Consider the following 17684-nt stretch of genomic DNA (forward strand, 5'->3'; position numbering starts at 1 on the left):
AATATCTCCCTCGTCTGCCCCACTTCTGTAGCCCTCCTCTTCTTTGTACCATGCTGTCTTTTTTCATTTTGCACTTTTACAGGCCGGGTTTGGCAAGGCATTCACATGGGGATTATTTCTGAGGTACTGTTAACACTCAGTTTCTAACCCTTCAGATTATCTGTAACACATGTTTCAAGTACATGGCAATGGAATCAACTAGAGGAGATAAAGTAGTTTATTTACACCATTCACTTGTATCTCTTTGTTTTTCTCATCAACTCTTGTGGCTTCTGTAATGTATAGTCCATCCAGCAGCCCTTCAAATAATGACCAAGGAAAATGCAGATTAGATACATAGACTTTAGAAGGTTAGCCTGGTGAGTGGTTTTCATCAGTTTGACAGGTCACTCTATTTCTGGTTGTAAGGCAGGGATTTTGAGAATGGAGGCTGGCTCTTCAGAGGGAGCTAGGCACCATTCTCCAATTTAACTTGGCCTGCCCTTCCAAAGATGGTTCAATTATGTGGTTAGGGGTGTTATAGATTATAGAACATCAGGCATGCCTCAGTTTTCAAAAGTAAGTACAAAAGAACACATCCTAGAGCTCAATTGAAAAAAAAAAAGTTCTATCTATAGCCTCCCTCCAAAAAGCATCATGCAAAATAAAATTATACATAGTATTTAGTGAGTATCAAAGAGTGGGGAAATGTAAATGAAAAATTTCAGCTGCCTAGGGGTGGAAACAGTAGTTCATAGACTTAAGATCTGAAACTCAAATATGCTTGGTTTATACTTAAAGAAGAGAGGCATCAGATAAGTTTCATGACAGAACAGAAAATAGCTTACTGACAGTGTGGGAATACCTTAGAATGGTACGAATGTCATCCACTTTATCTTATTTTACCTAATGTCACCAAAATATATGTTTCCTCTACACTAATTATTAAGTTAAAGGAAAGACATTTGAGAAAACATCCAGGATGAGGAGTTTATAGAATTCTCATGTACAAAATGGACATTTTATACTTTGAGGGGCTTTTTGAATCATATTGAAAACTAAGCAACTCAATTCTTAACAGGTAACACCAATAGCTACCTCTTTTTCAGCCCCTCCAACCTCAGGAAACAGAAGTTGCTTTGTTATTCTTTTCACCCATGCAGTTATTACTAATCACCATTCTAGAGAAAGGTGAGGTCTCCTAGGATGAAAACATAATATTTCCTCAAGCATTAGATTAAATTTCCCTTTGGCAGTATTGAAACTGAGTTGAAAAATGTTTTTACCTTCCTGAAATTGAGTAGAAGTTATGGCTGTGAGTGTTCGGGTTAGTGTTAGCTTGTTTTTCCTGTTTAGTTGTTGTATGTCTCCTTTCAGATATACCGTACTACCTTGGTGCCTTATACACATGGGTACCCCATAAATGTTTGTCAAATTAATCTCATCAGAGAATCAGTGAAGATTAGTGCTATGAAGGGTTTTTGGTAGCTTTTTATTTTCTCTAGAATCAAAGTTTAATCTAAATAATTTTGAAAATATTTTCTTTTCCTTAAAATATTTTAAAATTGTGATAAAAATCATATACTATCAACCATCTTAACCATTTTTAAGTGTACAGCTCAGTAGTGTTAAGTATAGTCACGATGTTATGCAGCAGATATCCAGAACATTTTCATCTTGGAAAACTGAAACTCTGTATCTATCAAACAATAATTGCCATTTCCACCTACTTCTATCCTTCTATAACCACCATTCAACTTCCTATTTCTATGAATGACTAATTGAGATAACCCATGTAAGTGGACTCGTTCAGTATTCGTCTTTTTGTGACTGGTTTATTTCACTTAAAATGTGCTCAAGATTCATCTGTGTTGTAGAATGTGATAAGATTTCCTTCCTTTTTAAGGCTGAATGATATTCTGTCATCTGTGTGTACCATATTTTGTTCATCCATTCATCTGTCAGTGGATATTTGGGTTGCTTCCATCTTTTGGCTACTGTGATAGTGCTACTATGAGTATGGGTGTGTAAATATGTCTTTGAGATTCTGCTTTCATTTTAGGGGGCAAAATACCTAGAAGTGCGATTGCTGGATCATATAGTAGTTCTATTTGTAATTTTTTGAGGAATTGCCATACTGTTTTCCATAGTGGTTGTACCATTTTATACTCCTACCAACAGCGCACAAGGGTTCCAACTTCTTCATTTCCTCACCAACACTTCTTATCTTCTGTTTTTTTAAGTTGGAGTCAAACTAATGGGTGTAAGGTGATATCTCATATTTTTATTTGCATTTCTCTAATGATTAGTGAACTTGAGTATCTTTTCATATACCTGTTGGCCATTTGTATATCATCTTTAGAGAAAGGTCTATTCAAGCCTTTTGTCTGTTTTTAAATCAGATTATTTGTTTTTGTTGTTGAGTTTTAATAGTTCTTTATATTCTAGATATTAACCCCTTTTCAGAGAAATGGTTTGCAAATATTTCCTCCCATATTTCTAGTAATGTTTTTGTAATTTTTTATATTGATATAATTTCAAACTTACAGAAAAGTTGCGAGTCTAAGACAAGGAACTCCTGTATACTCTTTATTCAGAGTTACTGTTTTTTAAAAAAGCGCCTGAGTGTCTTGACATTTTGTTGTGCCCTTTAGACAGAATGAATTATCTGTGACTGTGGGAGATAAACAAATATAAACGTGGTCCCTGTCTGAATGTGAAAAAAAGAATGTTTATAAGCAACAGGTACAGGTTAGAATAATGTGGATAAAATAAGAAGTGAGAGGGGGCCAAAAGTAAGAATAACTTGAGTTATTAGAACTACAGACCTGTCCCAGTGATTTTCAACATGGGATTTTGTTTTGTTTTGTTTTGTTGGGGGGTAGGGAATTAGATTTATTTATTTATTTATTTAACGAAAGTACAGGGGATTGAACCCAGGATCTCATGCATACTAAGCACAAACTCTGCCACTGAGCTATATCTTCCCCCTTTCAACATGGGGTGTTTTTGTCTCCTGGGGGACTTCTGGCAATGTTGGAGACATACTGATCGCAACTGCAGAGGGCATGGGAGAAAGTTGTACTACTGGCATCCAGTGGGTAGAGACCAGGGATGCTGCTAAACGTCCTATAATGTATAGGACAGCCCCACACTACAAACAGTTTTCCAGCCCAGAATCTTAATAGTGACAAAGCAGAGAAACCTTGCCCTATGCTTGGGAGCCAGACTTTGCAGAAAACCTGTCTTGAGAACTTTAAAGGCTTTGGGCTTCGAAACTGTCTCAAACACATCCAAAGCACTTGGATAACACAGTGAAGACTATACTTGGTAAAAGAAGAAGTATGAAAAAAAAGTTTCTTGTTTCTTTTTTTGTGTATAACCCACAATAAGAGGGCTTAGTTGGTTTGCTTACAATAAATTTCTGCAGTGAGCAGTCTAAAAATGCTTTCCCTGGTTGTATTTTGTATTGCAGTCACTTACAGCTCACGGGTTCCTGCTATTGTGTTCTCTTTTCTTTGCCCTCTCTGCTGTAGGAAAACCACATAAACTCTGAAAAAAGCAAACATTACTATACAAAAGGTTTGAAGCGTAGAGGAAGAAAGCAGTGGTTTTGGGGGAAGGTTCCTTAGATGGCTTCCCTTCCATTCTCGCTCACTGTGGAGAAGCTAGGGGTCAGCTCTGTTTTATCACTCGCTCCTCCAGGCTGGGAGACTGGAAATAGGATGGATGTTGACATCCTGTAGACGCAGATTTGATTGCCAGCCCACCCATTACTAGCTGTCTGACCTTGGGCAGGTAAACTGTATCCTCTGAACTCGGTATTGTCTTCTCTGCTAGGGGGATAATATGTACTTCTCTCTGTGGTGAGGGGCAGTGGGGTGCAGTGGTTAAGGCTGTGAATTCTCACACCTAATTGCCTGCCTTCAGATCTTCACTCTGCTACTTCTTGTGCCCTTTGGTGAGTTTCTCAACCTTTCTAGGCCTCAGTTTCTTCCTTTGAAAAATGAGAAGAGGACCTACTATATAGCACAGGGAACTATATTAAATATCTTGTAATAACCTATAATGGAAAAGAATTTGAAAAAGAATATATATATGTATATGTATAATTGAATCATTTTGCTGTACAACTAAAACTAACTCAACATTGTAAATCAACTGTACTTCAATTAAAAAAATCTGAATACAGAAAAATAAATGAATAAATAAATAAAATACTTCAAATTAAAAAAAGAAAAAAGAAAAATGAGAAGAAATATAATAATATTTACCTCCTAGGACTGTTATGACATTATAAATGAATTAATACATGTAAAGCACTTTAAGTGGTGCCAGGCACATGGTAGGCACTCAGTAAATATTGGCTATTTTGGGGATTAATTTGACAAATAGGATGTAAAGAACCCTGTAGTGTCTAGCAAATAGAAGGTGCTGTTAAATGGTTTGTAAACATTTAACTTTTAGTAGTAGACCATATGTTATAATATAATGCCATTATTACAAAATGTCATTAGCCCCTGAAGTTAATTAAATGAGCGGGGGTTTGAGCTTAAGAAGTCTTCAGGATGCAGAAAGGAAACTGATCATTTTTTTGCTTCCTACTTGTATCTGGCAGACTCCTTTGGAACCTTATTCAAAAACATGCTTAAAGAATTACAGGCCTAGCCAGACTTCTGAGGAATTATAAAAGGCCAGAATTCTGTGGAATTATGAGAGCCACCTGGATGCATGGAATGATGAGGGAGGTTTGGGTTGGAAATGGTTGTTTTTCTAGTCCAACTTTCATGAAGATATGCTTGGTGGAGAGGAAGTGGAGAAATAGCAGGGAAAGTTTCTTTTCAAACTCCACGTTCATCCTTGGAGTATGGGTGGGTATCAGGGTGGGTGACGGGGTCCTGTGCTTCTTGACGGCATAGGGGATTTAGACTCACTCAAAGGCAATTTATTGTGGAACCAAATATTGGGTTGTACCAGTTGCTGCTGGGTGTTGGGTTTTAGACAGTCATATTTATAGGTCACACATGGTGCAGCCCTTTCTTGAAATGCAAGAATACGTGATCTCATTGTAAGATAGTGTATGTAAAGGGTTTAGCACAGTGCCTGGCATTGTAGTGCTTTACTAAAGAGTTAGCTAATGTCACCATCATCATCAACATCATTGTTAGTCTTAACCTTTTATGTCTGAGTTCAGTTAAGAAATGAAGTCTTCACTATTCATTTAGCAACTTGATCTCTCTTTTTCTAATTTTATTTTTATTTGTAACTTTTAATGGACATACACACGTTCAAAAGAGTGCACATCATAATTCTATAGCTTGATGAATTTTCACAAACTGAACATGCTTATGCAATCAACACTTAACTCAAGAAACAAAATATTATCTGTGCCCTCCCCATGCGTCCTTCTGGCCATTACCCTTTAGTTTTTAGTAAAAAAAAATTTTTTTTTTCCCTTTAGTGACATTCAAAGCTACTTACGGCTTTATATAAACTCTTAATAGGTATGAAGGACAGTTAGAGCCTTAGGGATGGCTTTATTACATGCTTTTGTTTTCTTTTACTTTAAAAAGCACATCTCCTGGGCAGGGATTTCAGTCCTGCAGGTTGTTATATTTGGACACAGATAGGCTGAGTGACCTTGTAGCTCTTTCTCTGCAACTAGGTGATGTGTTCTTTGCTTTTATTTGCCAGTACTGTAAAAGTCCATTGAAACCAAAAAATAGTTCATTGTACTAAAAGAAAAGGAAAATGGCTTGGCCACACAGACCTCTTAGATGTCCTCTCTAAAAGCATTCCACATTCAAAAGAGCTCAGGGAACATGAAAGAAATCCTGTGGTGGAGGAAGGCTGCATTTGTAGGCCCTCATCTGCCATCGCTGAGGTGATTAGGCCAAAGGACTGGCCACTTCTGGAGGTAATGGACTGCAGTGTGTTTACCCTGCTTTTGTCTGGACATATTTAGAAAACCCATGGTAATCTTTTCAGAAGGCAGCTTCTTGGAAGAAGAATTAAAAACTGAGGGGTTTAGTTTGAGGCTCTTTATATATCTTCTTTTTGAAATCAAAGGACAGAACACATTAACTCTGAAAACACCAGTATGTTAGCCTTGCCTGGTGTGTTTTGTTTAAGTTCCTGGGCCCAGCTAATGGCTCTGCTAACATAGTTTATATGCATTTCATAATGTTATTTCTCATTTTTGACCAATACTTTTATTTCTTGAGATTTATTTATTTAGTCTTTTTTAATTGAGCTATAATTCACATACCACAAAATTCACCCCTTTTAATTGTACAGTTGGGTGTTTTTTAGTATATTCATAAAGCAGTGCAACCATCACCACTATCTAACTCCAGAGAATTTTCTTTACCCCAAAAAGAAATCCTGTGGCCATTAGCAGCCCCATTCAGTTTATTTAGTTTTGCCAAATAAATATTATTTTCATTATTATCTTTATTTCATTGAAATCTTTCTTCTACAGGATGTCATGATGGTTGTGTGACCTTTCATGTAGAGGTTTGCGCCTTCTAACTTCTATTCTAAAGTTGATTCGGTGGTGCATTTTCCAGCACTACCACCAACACCATGTTGACTGACACTGTTGTAGGACATAAAACGATAGTATGTTAGTCACAATCACTTATGAAAATGTCAGTGCAGATGAACAACGGTGTTGTTCCTACAAAACTAACTGAGTATGGTGAAGATTTCTGATAATCTGCCAAAGTTGAATGGATTGAGAACTCAGTTCTTCTGGCCTCTGTGGAAAGGTTTAGGTTTATTTCTTTAACTTTAAAAAAAATGCATAAAATGTATTTGTATTTACTCTTAGTTGTTTTCTGAAGGCCTGGAATTGATTGTTTCTAAATGAAGGTGATTAACCTATTTTGAATATCTCCTTTTGATGAAAAATTTTTTGAATCTGTGTTTTTATTATTTTAAAAGTTATATATGTTAGTTAAAGACATTTTTTAAATGTGTAAGCTTAGAAGAGTTGTAAACTGAAAAAAGAGAGTTAATCCTATCTCTCACTTTATGGAGTTTATGCTTCAAGTATTTTTATGTTTAATCGTATAATCTGCTTAATTTTTACTTAATTTTTTTTTTTGCTTTTCAACATTAAAAATGTTTATTTTCAAAGATTTTTTTTTTAGCATTTAAAAAAGTTGAAATACAGTGGATATACAATGTTATGTTAGTTTCAGGTTTACTACATAGTGATTTTCCATTTGCATATATTATGAAATGATCACTATGATAAGTCTAGTAGCCATCTGTCCCCATACAAGGTTATTACAGAATTACGGATTATATTTCAACTTTTACTTAATTTTTAAATATACTGTGGAAGTGGAATTGCTTATTGAACTGTGTTGTTCTATAACTTAACACTATTTTAATGTTTCTGGAAGGTTTAAAACTTTCCTTTCAAAAAACTCTTAAGTAATCTTTCTTAAAAATTACTTTGGCTTGTTCATGGTCAAGTGGAACTTCTGAGCAACTATGGAAATGTACATACTTCCAAAGTGAGGTCTGTTTATCATCAAAGAAGGCTGCATGAGTCCAGAACTCTTAAAGAGACCTCCTCTCCCTCAGAGCAGCTTTTATCCAACAGTTGCAGGACCAAATGATTTCCAGTCTCATCTACATCTCTTCAGGCACAAATATTTCATCATGGTGATGAACACTTTTTAGTAATTCTAAGGAAGAGAATGGTGTTTATCATATACTATGTATAGAAATTAAACAGTGGAGGTGTCAAAATTCAGTGATTGACTGGATTCACTAGAAAAAGGGACTCCCCCACTCCACCCTGGTATTAAATGTCTCTCCTTTTTCGCTCTTAAAAAAAAAAGATTTTACATTGTTCACTGTGAGTGTTTCTCTGTCATTTCCTTTTTCACCCTTGAATCCTAGTGTTGCACACTGTCTCCTGGAGTTTGCTGAAGTCTCCTTGTAATTATGTAGGGATGCTTGATTTTAGAACTTCATTTTTGGAAATCCTGTGTCAGACCAAAGAAATGTCTTACAGGTAAAGAGATGGCTCTAGCAGTAAGCTTTTTTAAGTACCAAAAAATGGATTTGGAAGAGAATCCTACACTTATTTTAGGTCAGAAGTATCTAGGACAAAATATAATGTATGTGAACTTCTACTTAAACAAGTTGGATTCAGCTATTGCCTGAGCAACTATCTAGTAATGGATTTAGCATCTTTGAACTTGCAATGTTTTCATTCTATGTATATCTGTATCTTTATTGTATTTTTTTTTTTTAGTACAAAGGCTTTTGGTTTTATTTTTTTAACAAACATACATGGGACACAGTAAAGTTTACTAACTGAAGGAGATCTAACACACAAGTTCTCTGTGGCTTTGACATACTCAGCTCCTAAATGATCTCCAGCCAGCAAGTTAGGAATGTACACATTGGTACTAAATTTGATTATTTTTCACATGTATCAAATAAACACAATTACTTTTTTGGAGTATTTTTCACTCAGATTGATTGAAAGTTTTGTGCTATCTCAAAAACAAATTGGGGCTATGGTACAAATTGTTATTAATATTACTGCCAGAGATCTGGGGCCCTCAGAGCAACTTGGAACTAACATTTACAGAACCTAAATCATTTCGCTACCTTAACTAAAATGCAATACCCAATATTTTGGCTGAGACTTTTTTTTCTTTTTTTTTAGGTTTTATTTTATTGAGTTATAGTCAGAATACAATATTGTGTCAATTTCCAGTGTAGAGCACAATTTTTCAGTCATACATGAACATACATATATTCATTGTCACATTCTTTTTCACCGTCTTCACTGTATTTTTAAAACGGTTTGATACTGTCTTATCTGCCATACTGTTTCATTCACATATAGTATCATTTATTGGAGTTGTGTGACTATTGGAATGTAACTTGATGTTGATAACATACTAGAGAAAGTTGTAAAGGGCCAAGCAAATCATTCTACTGTATAAACAGTTAATCAGAAATAAAGAGTATCTTGCAGAAAAATCTGGAGCCTTTTACTGGGTATTAGCTAGGACCCACTATTGAAAGAGAAAATGGAAAAAACAAACAAACAACTCCACACAGTGTAAAATGAGGTCCGGTTATACACACTTTGTTTTCCCAGTAAAACAGAGGAGAGTTTGTAGGCTTTGAAGCTTATGTTTCAACAGTTCACAAAAAATTGGACTTAATACTTATTAAACAGTATTTTAAAACATTGTCTTCTTTTTTCCCCCAACATGCTGTCTTACTCAAAGGCAAATTCACTTCCTTGTATAAAAGAATCACCCTGTTCAACATTAATTTATCCCAGCAAATCCTTACTTATGCTCCTACTATGTGGTAAGCACTGAATTTTGGAGAGATCATTGGTCAGTTGGGTTAGGTGAAAGGAGAGTACTTCTTTAATTTGTTCCAGGTAAACCTTGCTCCAGGGAAGAACTGGGAGGTTGAAGAAAAGTTATGCTGATCGACAGGCTAGGATTGGAAAAACAAAAGTGGTGATTGTTTTGGAAAAGGTACATTATCAAGAAACCACTCTAACCAGTATGTCTGGCTCTGTGGTTGTTCTGAGGGTGGCTGGAAACTTTCTAAACCTCTGTCTTAACCAGGAAGTTGTTTCTCATGTTTGAAGGCCAGTTTTGGGGGGTATATTTTGTTTCACCCAATTCATTTTTTCTTTATCTCATCTAGTAAGCATTTATGAAGTATTTGTTTCCACCTTGTGAACCAGTGTGCTCCGTGTTCAAAGCCAGTTGTTAAATCGTTAGGATTGTGCTTAAGTATCTAAGTATCCACATCTTTAGAGGAAAGAATTTTAAAAGTTCACTTTCTGGTTTTTTGAATGTTCTATATAATTCTAAGCTTTGTATAAGAAATAGTAAATGGATATTTTATTAAAAAGAAAAAAATTTGTTTAAAAGAAACATTGGTGATTTGTAGTACTGTAAGTCTGAATGTAAAATGAAAGTTATATTATTCTTTTTATAATGTAAAAATGCCCAAACTAAAACATTCAAACAGTATAAAAATATGTTTAATGCAAAATTAAATTTCCAAATGAGTTATCACCTCATACCTGTCAGGATGGCCATCATTAAAAAGTCTACAAATAATAAATGCTGGAGAGGGTGTGAAGAAAAGAGAACCCTTCTGCCTTGTTGGTGGGAATGTAAATTGGTGCAGCCACAATGAAAAGTGGTATGGAGGTTCCTTGATATGGAAATAACCTAAATGTCCATTGACAGATGACTAGATAAAGAAGATGTGGAATAGTACTATAAACAATGGCATATTACTTGGCCATAAAAAATAATGAAATAATGTGATTTGCAGCAACATGGATGGATGTAGAGATTATCACATTAAGTGAAGTAAGTCAGGTAGAGAAAGACAAATATCATATGATGTCATTTATATGTGGAATCTAAAACCAAACTAAAATAAAATTAAAAAAAAAAACCCAATACAAATGAACTTATTTATAAGCCCCAAATAGACTCATGGACATAGAAAACAAACTCTGATTACCAAAAGGGAAAGGGGTTGGGGGAGGGATAAATCAGGAAGGAAAATTACAATCCTTTCTACCCAGATCTCTCAACCTCTTTCCCAGAAGTAATTATCATTACCAGTTTCCTCTTGCATCTTTTGAGTAATATTTTAAGCATGTACAAATGTATCTATGTGATTCTGGTCTCCTTTTCATACACATGGGAGTGTGTCCTGTACACTCTTCTGTTCCTTGTACTTTTTCAAATCTAGTGCTTTTTTAAAAAAACTGTCTGCTCAGTATTTCATTGTATGGGTAAACTGTTGTTGTTCATTATTTAATCATCCCTTGCTGATGGAAATTTAAAATTTCTCCAGGTTTTTACTTTAATCGGCTGTGCTACACTGAATTTGTTTGTTTGAAGATACTTTTCCCATGTTTATCTTTAGGGTACATTCCTAGAAGTGAATTCTAGGTCAAAGAGTATAGAGTTCTAACTTTGACAGATACTGGCAGAAGGAGCTCCGTGGGAGTTAACCAGTACATACACCCCATTGGTGTTGGGTGAGATTTCCTAAATCCCCACATTCTTACCAGAACATCGTATTTTAAAACTTTTGACCTTTTCTGTATAGCACAGGGAGCTATATTCAATATCTTGTAATAACCTTTAATGAAAAAGAATATGAAAATAAATATATGTATGTATATGCATGACTGGGACAGTATGGGACATTATGCTGTACACTAGAAATCAATACATTGTAACTGACTATACTTCAGTAAAAACAATCCCCCCCCAATAAAACCTTTTTGACCTTTGCCTGTTGGATAGATGAAAATGATATCTCATTTTAATTTTCAGTTCTTAAACTATGACTAAAATTGAACATCTTATGACTTAAAAGCCATTTGTTAGTGTTTATATTTTGTAAACTTCTGGTCCATGTTCTTTGCCTTTTTCCTACTGTATTGTTAGTCTTTTCCTGATCAAGTTATAGGGATTCTCTCCATATAAGAAAAACTGCCCTTTGTCATATAATGCTGCCAATATATTTTTGCACCTTGTTTGTGTTTTGATTTACGGCACTTTTTGCTTTGCAGATTGAAAAAAATTCTGCTGTCAAATTTAGCTATTTTCTTTTATAGTTTGGGGATTTTGTGTTTTACTTAGCACATTTCACATTTAGAGGAGATAAAAATTATACATTGTTTTCTCTTAGTTTTTTTGTGGAATCATTATTTTTACCTTTGATTAATCAGAAATAATTATCTTATTAGAAGTGATGTAGATAAAGATTCAGTTTTATTTTGCAGCCTACTAGAGTAATCCATTTTTTTCTCTGCTTGTTTGTAGTGCAGTTTTATTGTATACTAAATTCTTATATACACTGGTCTACAGCAGGACTTTTTTCTATTTCATTGCTTTTCATGCACCCAGTACAAATTATTTTAATTGCTATAGCTTTATAATGTTTTAAAATCTAGAATTTTCCTGGCTATTTTTAGCACATTTCATTTTACTATCTGAACTTCAGAATCAGCTTATCTGGTTGCAGACAACAATAATGATAAAAATTCTTTTGGGATTCTTATAGAGATTGCATTACCATTACAATTTAATTGAAATAAATCGATAATTTTATAACACCCAGCAACAGGATACATCTTTAATTTATTTGGGACTTCTATTATGGATTTTTTAGAGTGTTAAAATTCTTCATATAGATTTTTTACATTTTTTTTTCATTTGCTGATTGCTCATAGATGAGATCTTTTATGGTATAATGTTTTCTACTTTCTTTTTTTTTCCCCTTTATGTACAGAAAAGCTGCTGTACTGAATTGTCTTACTGTTTGTAATATTTTTTCTAGTTGATTCTCACAGGTCTTCTTCTTGTTATTTAATTATATTAGCTATAAATACTGATAATTTTTCTTCTTTCTTTGCTGTTTCTCCCTTATTTTTTTCTGTTTTAATTGCGTTGACTTAGACTTCTAGAATCTTCTTAAATAATAATGGTGATAATGTACATCTGTGTTTTGTGGCTGAGTTTAGTAGCATTGCTGGAATTTTATCATTAATCATGATATAGGCTTTGGAATATATCTACATCTACATACATGCTTATATTATATAATTTTGTTCAGGAACTTATGTATACTTTGCTGTTCTATTAAGAACTTTTAAAATTAGGAATTTATGTTGAATTTTATCAAACATGTTTTCAAATTTATAAGCATTTTTATTTTTCCCTTCCTTTGACCGGCTAGTAAGGTAAACTACACTGGTAGATCCCTGATATTGCCCTGTCTTTGTCTTACTATATGAACCTCACATGTGCATGCAGGTATGATACTTCTAAAGTAGTGATGGGTTCTGTTTACTCATTTTTCATCAGGATTTCTACATTGATATTTTTCCTGAATAACAGTATGAATCATATGATAGCTGATGGCTCTATGGGTTGTTATCTTTTTAAAACATATTTGTACTAGAGTTATTCTGGCATTATATGAAGAATTTCCTTTTTACTTTTTTTAATTTTTAAATTTCTTTAATTGAAGTATAGTCAGTTTACAATGTTGTGTCAATTTCTGGTGTACAGCATAATAGTTCAGTCATTCATATACCTACATATATTCGTTTTCATATTCTTTTTCGTTATAGGTTACTACATGATATTGAATATAGTTCCCTGTGCCATACGGTAGAAACTTGTTTATCTATTTTATATATATGAAGAATTTTAAATCTCTCTATCTTTTACTCCCAAATATTTAAATTTCATTGAAATTACCCATTCCTTCGAAGATTTGGTTGAATTCATCTGTGTAACTCTCTGGGCCTAGTGCTTTGTGAGGTGGAGCTTGATATAATTCTTAGTTATATGAACTGTTGTTAACCTATTTTGATGTAGTCTAACACTAATTAATGACATGATGTATGTATGTTTGACATTGGTTTGTTTTTGAGAGTTCAGGTGATCGTTTTTAGCATTTGAAGTCTTACCGATATTCTCATTCTTCTGTAGCGCCTTAGAGTATAGGGATGCTTCTTTAACTATAATATGTAAAAGAATTTTTTGGGGTAAAAATGTAACACAATTCTTTGCAAACATGTTGATGTAAATACATAACAGGATGAAGTAAATTGGGGAAGGCAAACTGGCCTGGTGGAGAAGCACTGAAGGGGGGCTGAACATCATTTTTTGTGTGGAGGCTCTGCCTGTGGAGAGGGTCACATTGGGGAACACAGATTTTGGAAAGCGAAGGGACATGAGGGAGAGCCAGTGATGTGATGGAAATACTCTGAGGGTAAGATGTCTCACTGTCATGGAATCTTGCTGAGGGTTACATTCCTTGTGAATGCTCTGCACAGTTGGATCTTCTTTTTGGAGATGGAACAGAGTGACAAAGCCGAGCTGCAGGGAGATCACCGAGGGATGACAGAGCCTGCCATGGGGAGACCAGCCATATCTGGATCACTTAAGGGTTGGCATTTAGATTTACATATGTAACAACTTTCATATTTTCTCATCCATGATAGTCAAAGTGTGTATGTTTGACCTGGGAAGGAAATGGTTAAGAATTAGGTTAGTCAAGGTTAAGCTGACCTGGTAGAGTTATTTTTAGGTTGTACTGTGTTCCTAGAGGATTCTAGGCTCTAGGTGGTTTGTTTATGTCATATTTCAGTTGAATTTGAACTTGGTGTTTTGGCTAGTAGAGAGATTCAGGAGGTCTTTGACTTGTAAACATCTCACTAGCTCACAGTGTTTCCATTCACTGTGCCCACCTTGATTAGTGCTACTCTCTTCTGTTCTATCTAGTTTTATCAGGCTAAGGTCACAGTCACTGCAGTCAGCATTCTACTGGACTCCTAGTTATCATGAGACCATTTTTCAAAGAGGGTTGTAACATGAATTGGGTTGAGTTTATACATTAAAGGAGTGGAAAGAAACTAGATTTAGAGTCAGTCAGATGTGAAATCATGTCACTTTTGCCACTGAACTGCTTATAAGACTTCTTCTAGCCTTTATCTGTCAATAGTAAGTAGGGATAATAATATATACTTTGCAGGGTTTTATTTAATGAGATAATGTATCTGAAGAACCTGGAGCATAATTAGCATTTAATAAATTTCTTAATAAATTTATTCCTCTTTCTCTTGATAGCTTGTGACTTAGTCTTATCACGATTTTCTTTGAGTCTAGTTCCATTTCATTCATTCAGAAAACATACACTGAGAGCCTACTCTGTACCAGGCACTGTTCTAGGAGCTGGGACTAGAGCAGTGAACAAGGTAGGCAAGGTCCCTGTTCTAATGAAATTTGCGTTCTAGGTAGGTAGGAAGAGATAAAAAACAAATAAACTATAGAAAAACATCAGGTGGTGATTAGCAATGTGATAAAAAACATAAACAAGGAGAAACAGAAATAGAGTGTTAGAAGTGCTTCTTTAGATTGGATGGACAGGAAAGTCTTCTTGGATAAACTGACGTTTTACTGAGACCTGAATATCAAAAAGGAGCCAGCTGTGTTAAGATCTGGAGGAAGAAAATTCCAGGCAGAGGGACCAGCTAGTACAAAGGTGGGAGTGAATTTGTTACGCCCCAGGGAAAGGGTGGAGATGTTCAGACAGGGCCAGATACTGAGGGACCTCACAGGTCAGCATCTGGAGTTTGGTGTGAGGGGAGTTAGCAATTTCTTCTAAGCCTAAGATCAATGATATGTGTTCATTTTCATGGCTGAATGGTTGTGGTGATAGTTGAATCTCAGCATGCACCCAGATAATATTGTCCTTTGGGGAGAATGAGAATGAGAGTCTTATCTCAATATAGTGAAGTAAGTGGAATTAAAATAATCAAAGTGCAGCCTAATGCACATAACTAATTTTTTGTGTTAGTGAATGAGAGGTGATTAAAGTAATATGTTCATATAATTAACTTTTAATTATTTTCCTTAGTGCCATTTAGTTTATGATAATTCTTGCGATATTGTGGCATGAAACGAAATGTATGACCATTTAGGTGATACATTTGTACTGAACATCACTCATATTTGATGGTAGCTTAGAATTAAGATAATGGTATATTTTTAAAAGGAAACGTTTAAGAATAGTTTTAGATTTGCAGAAAAGATGCAGAGATAGTACAGAGGGTTTCCATGTACTATACAGCCAATTTCTGCTGTTATTAACAGTTCTCAATTCAGACCCCAGCTGTAAGCATTGGGGTTCCCAGACCACCTGTGTTTCTGACCAGCTAGCTATAAATTCAGGGGTTTCCACTAGCTCCTTAGGTTCAATAATTTGCTAGAATGACTCAGAGCTTGGGAAAATGCTACACTTACAATTCGTTTTATTATAAAGGATGCAAACCAGGACCAGCCAACGAGAGACACATAGGGCAAGGTCTGGGAGGGTCCCAAATGGGACGCTCCCATGGCCCCAGGATGCATCACCCTCCAGGCATATTGATATGATTACCAGCCAGGAAAACTCATTGTGGAATGTCCCTCAATTTGGGTTTGTCAGATGTTTTTCTCATGATTAAATCGGGGTTTTGGTTTTGGGGGAAGGCAACCGTAGAGGTAAAGTGACATTCTTATCCTGTTGATGACTAAAGGAAAAATGCGTAATGTAACAGTTGTGAGTTAAGTTTTATTTGGGGACCTTACTGAGGACTCTAGCCCAGGAGACAGCCCTTAAATAGCTCTGAGGAACTGCTCCAAAGGGGTAAGGAGGAGCCAGGATATACATATAGGTTTTTTGTTTGTTTGTTTTGTTTTTGCTGAAAAAATACATTTAGTTAAACATCAAAAGATTGCTGCTAATCACAAAGAACGGACATCTCAAGTTAATGATTTTAGTGCTTTTCTGTGTACGGGAAGATACAGGAATCTGGGATCATTGGAATTGGCCAATGGCTTGATCCTTGTAGAACTAGAATGGCAACAACATTTTTTTCCTTATAGTGCCCCTGTTGGTCAGAAATTTGATCAAAATTTGGGAGGCATTTCATGACCAGTTTGTCCCATTCTACTAGGAATGCTTATACCTAGGTCAGGAGAGGGTCTCGGTGATAGGCCATTCATTTGCTGTATCTGGAATAGGCCCTGTTAATACCCTAAAGTTCTCTGCATCATCTGTCTTATTAGTCTATTATGATTCAGGGGAATTTTTTCCCCTTGTTGCGTCTTCCCATCTCTAGATTTTATATAGAGCTATATATGTGATCAATTGCCTCAAGACATTTAGCCATTACTAATTTTGTAGGAGGTCTGGTTACACACTGAGAAATGCAAGAGAGCGATCTTATAGACAGGACGTAAGTAATATAGCCAGTAACGTGATTAAGGCCATAGTACAGCAGAAAGAGACACAAAGCGTAAGTAGTTTGAAAACAACAAAGAGAGAACAAATTAAAACAATGATTAGCATAACTAGTTGCAATCAGGATCTTGATAAACCTTCAAATCCAAAAGGGAGCCAGCTGGAGAAGCCAAATTCTGGTGGGATCAAGTAGAGAGAAAAGAATAAATGTTCCATCTTCATTTACAAAGGTATACTTTATCAGCTTGCTGTAGGTCATAGCTAGCATAAGAGAAGAGGTTTTCTGGAAAACAAAGATTAAAAGTGAGTAATATTTCAGACAAAATTCATAAAATTATAAATCATATTTATGTTTATTCAGTCCCAGATAATTAATCCTTATTGATCTGAATGAAGTCAGTAGGCTTTCCATTAGAGTTTTGTAATTTCTTAATCAGTTCATCTGTGTGATCTAAAAGTCATCAGAAACATATTTGTCAAGAAGTCCTTTTTATAAATCTTCCTGAAGACCTTTATTTTGTAAAAGCATCAGAGAAAACAGTGATAGTCTGTATGTGACAAAAGACTTAAAATGGCATAAAGATCTGATTACAGTGCAATTGACAAAGAAATCTATTTATTTCTATGATATATAACATTTTAAGATAATAATAGAACTATGACAGGTAACATACCAGGACATACAGGACATACTAGATTTTTAGGAACTCCATATAATTTCTAGAATATCTATATTAGTGACATTTACCCATACACTATAACTTAAGAAGATCTATCACCAAATATCACTTATTTGACAATGTTTCCCATGTAATTTAACATACCAAATAAAACTAATCAGTTTACTATCTCTCTTTGAGAGGTTTCGG

At 35.0% G+C, this 17684-nt stretch overlaps 1 protein-coding gene and 1 long non-coding RNA gene across 2 annotated transcripts in view; one reads left to right on the forward strand and one right to left on the reverse strand.

Annotated features, from left to right (window-relative positions):
• Nucleotides 1-17684, forward strand: part of PPM1L (protein phosphatase, Mg2+/Mn2+ dependent 1L) — a 261588-nt gene that overhangs the window by 18041 nt on the left and 225863 nt on the right. The gene's annotated exons all lie outside the window — the stretch shown is intronic.
• LOC140696176 (uncharacterized) overlaps nt 16927-17684 on the reverse strand; it is a 45773-nt gene continuing 45015 nt past the window's right edge. The window contains exon 4 of the long non-coding RNA XR_012072291.1: nt 16927-17098. This is a non-coding gene — a long non-coding RNA (uncharacterized lncRNA). The remainder of the gene's footprint in view (nt 17099-17684) is intronic.

The sequence above is a fragment of the Vicugna pacos genome, chromosome 1, assembly GCF_048564905.1.
Source record: "Vicugna pacos chromosome 1, VicPac4, whole genome shotgun sequence".
In the NCBI taxonomy this organism is placed as follows: domain Eukaryota; kingdom Metazoa; phylum Chordata; class Mammalia; order Artiodactyla; family Camelidae; genus Vicugna; species Vicugna pacos.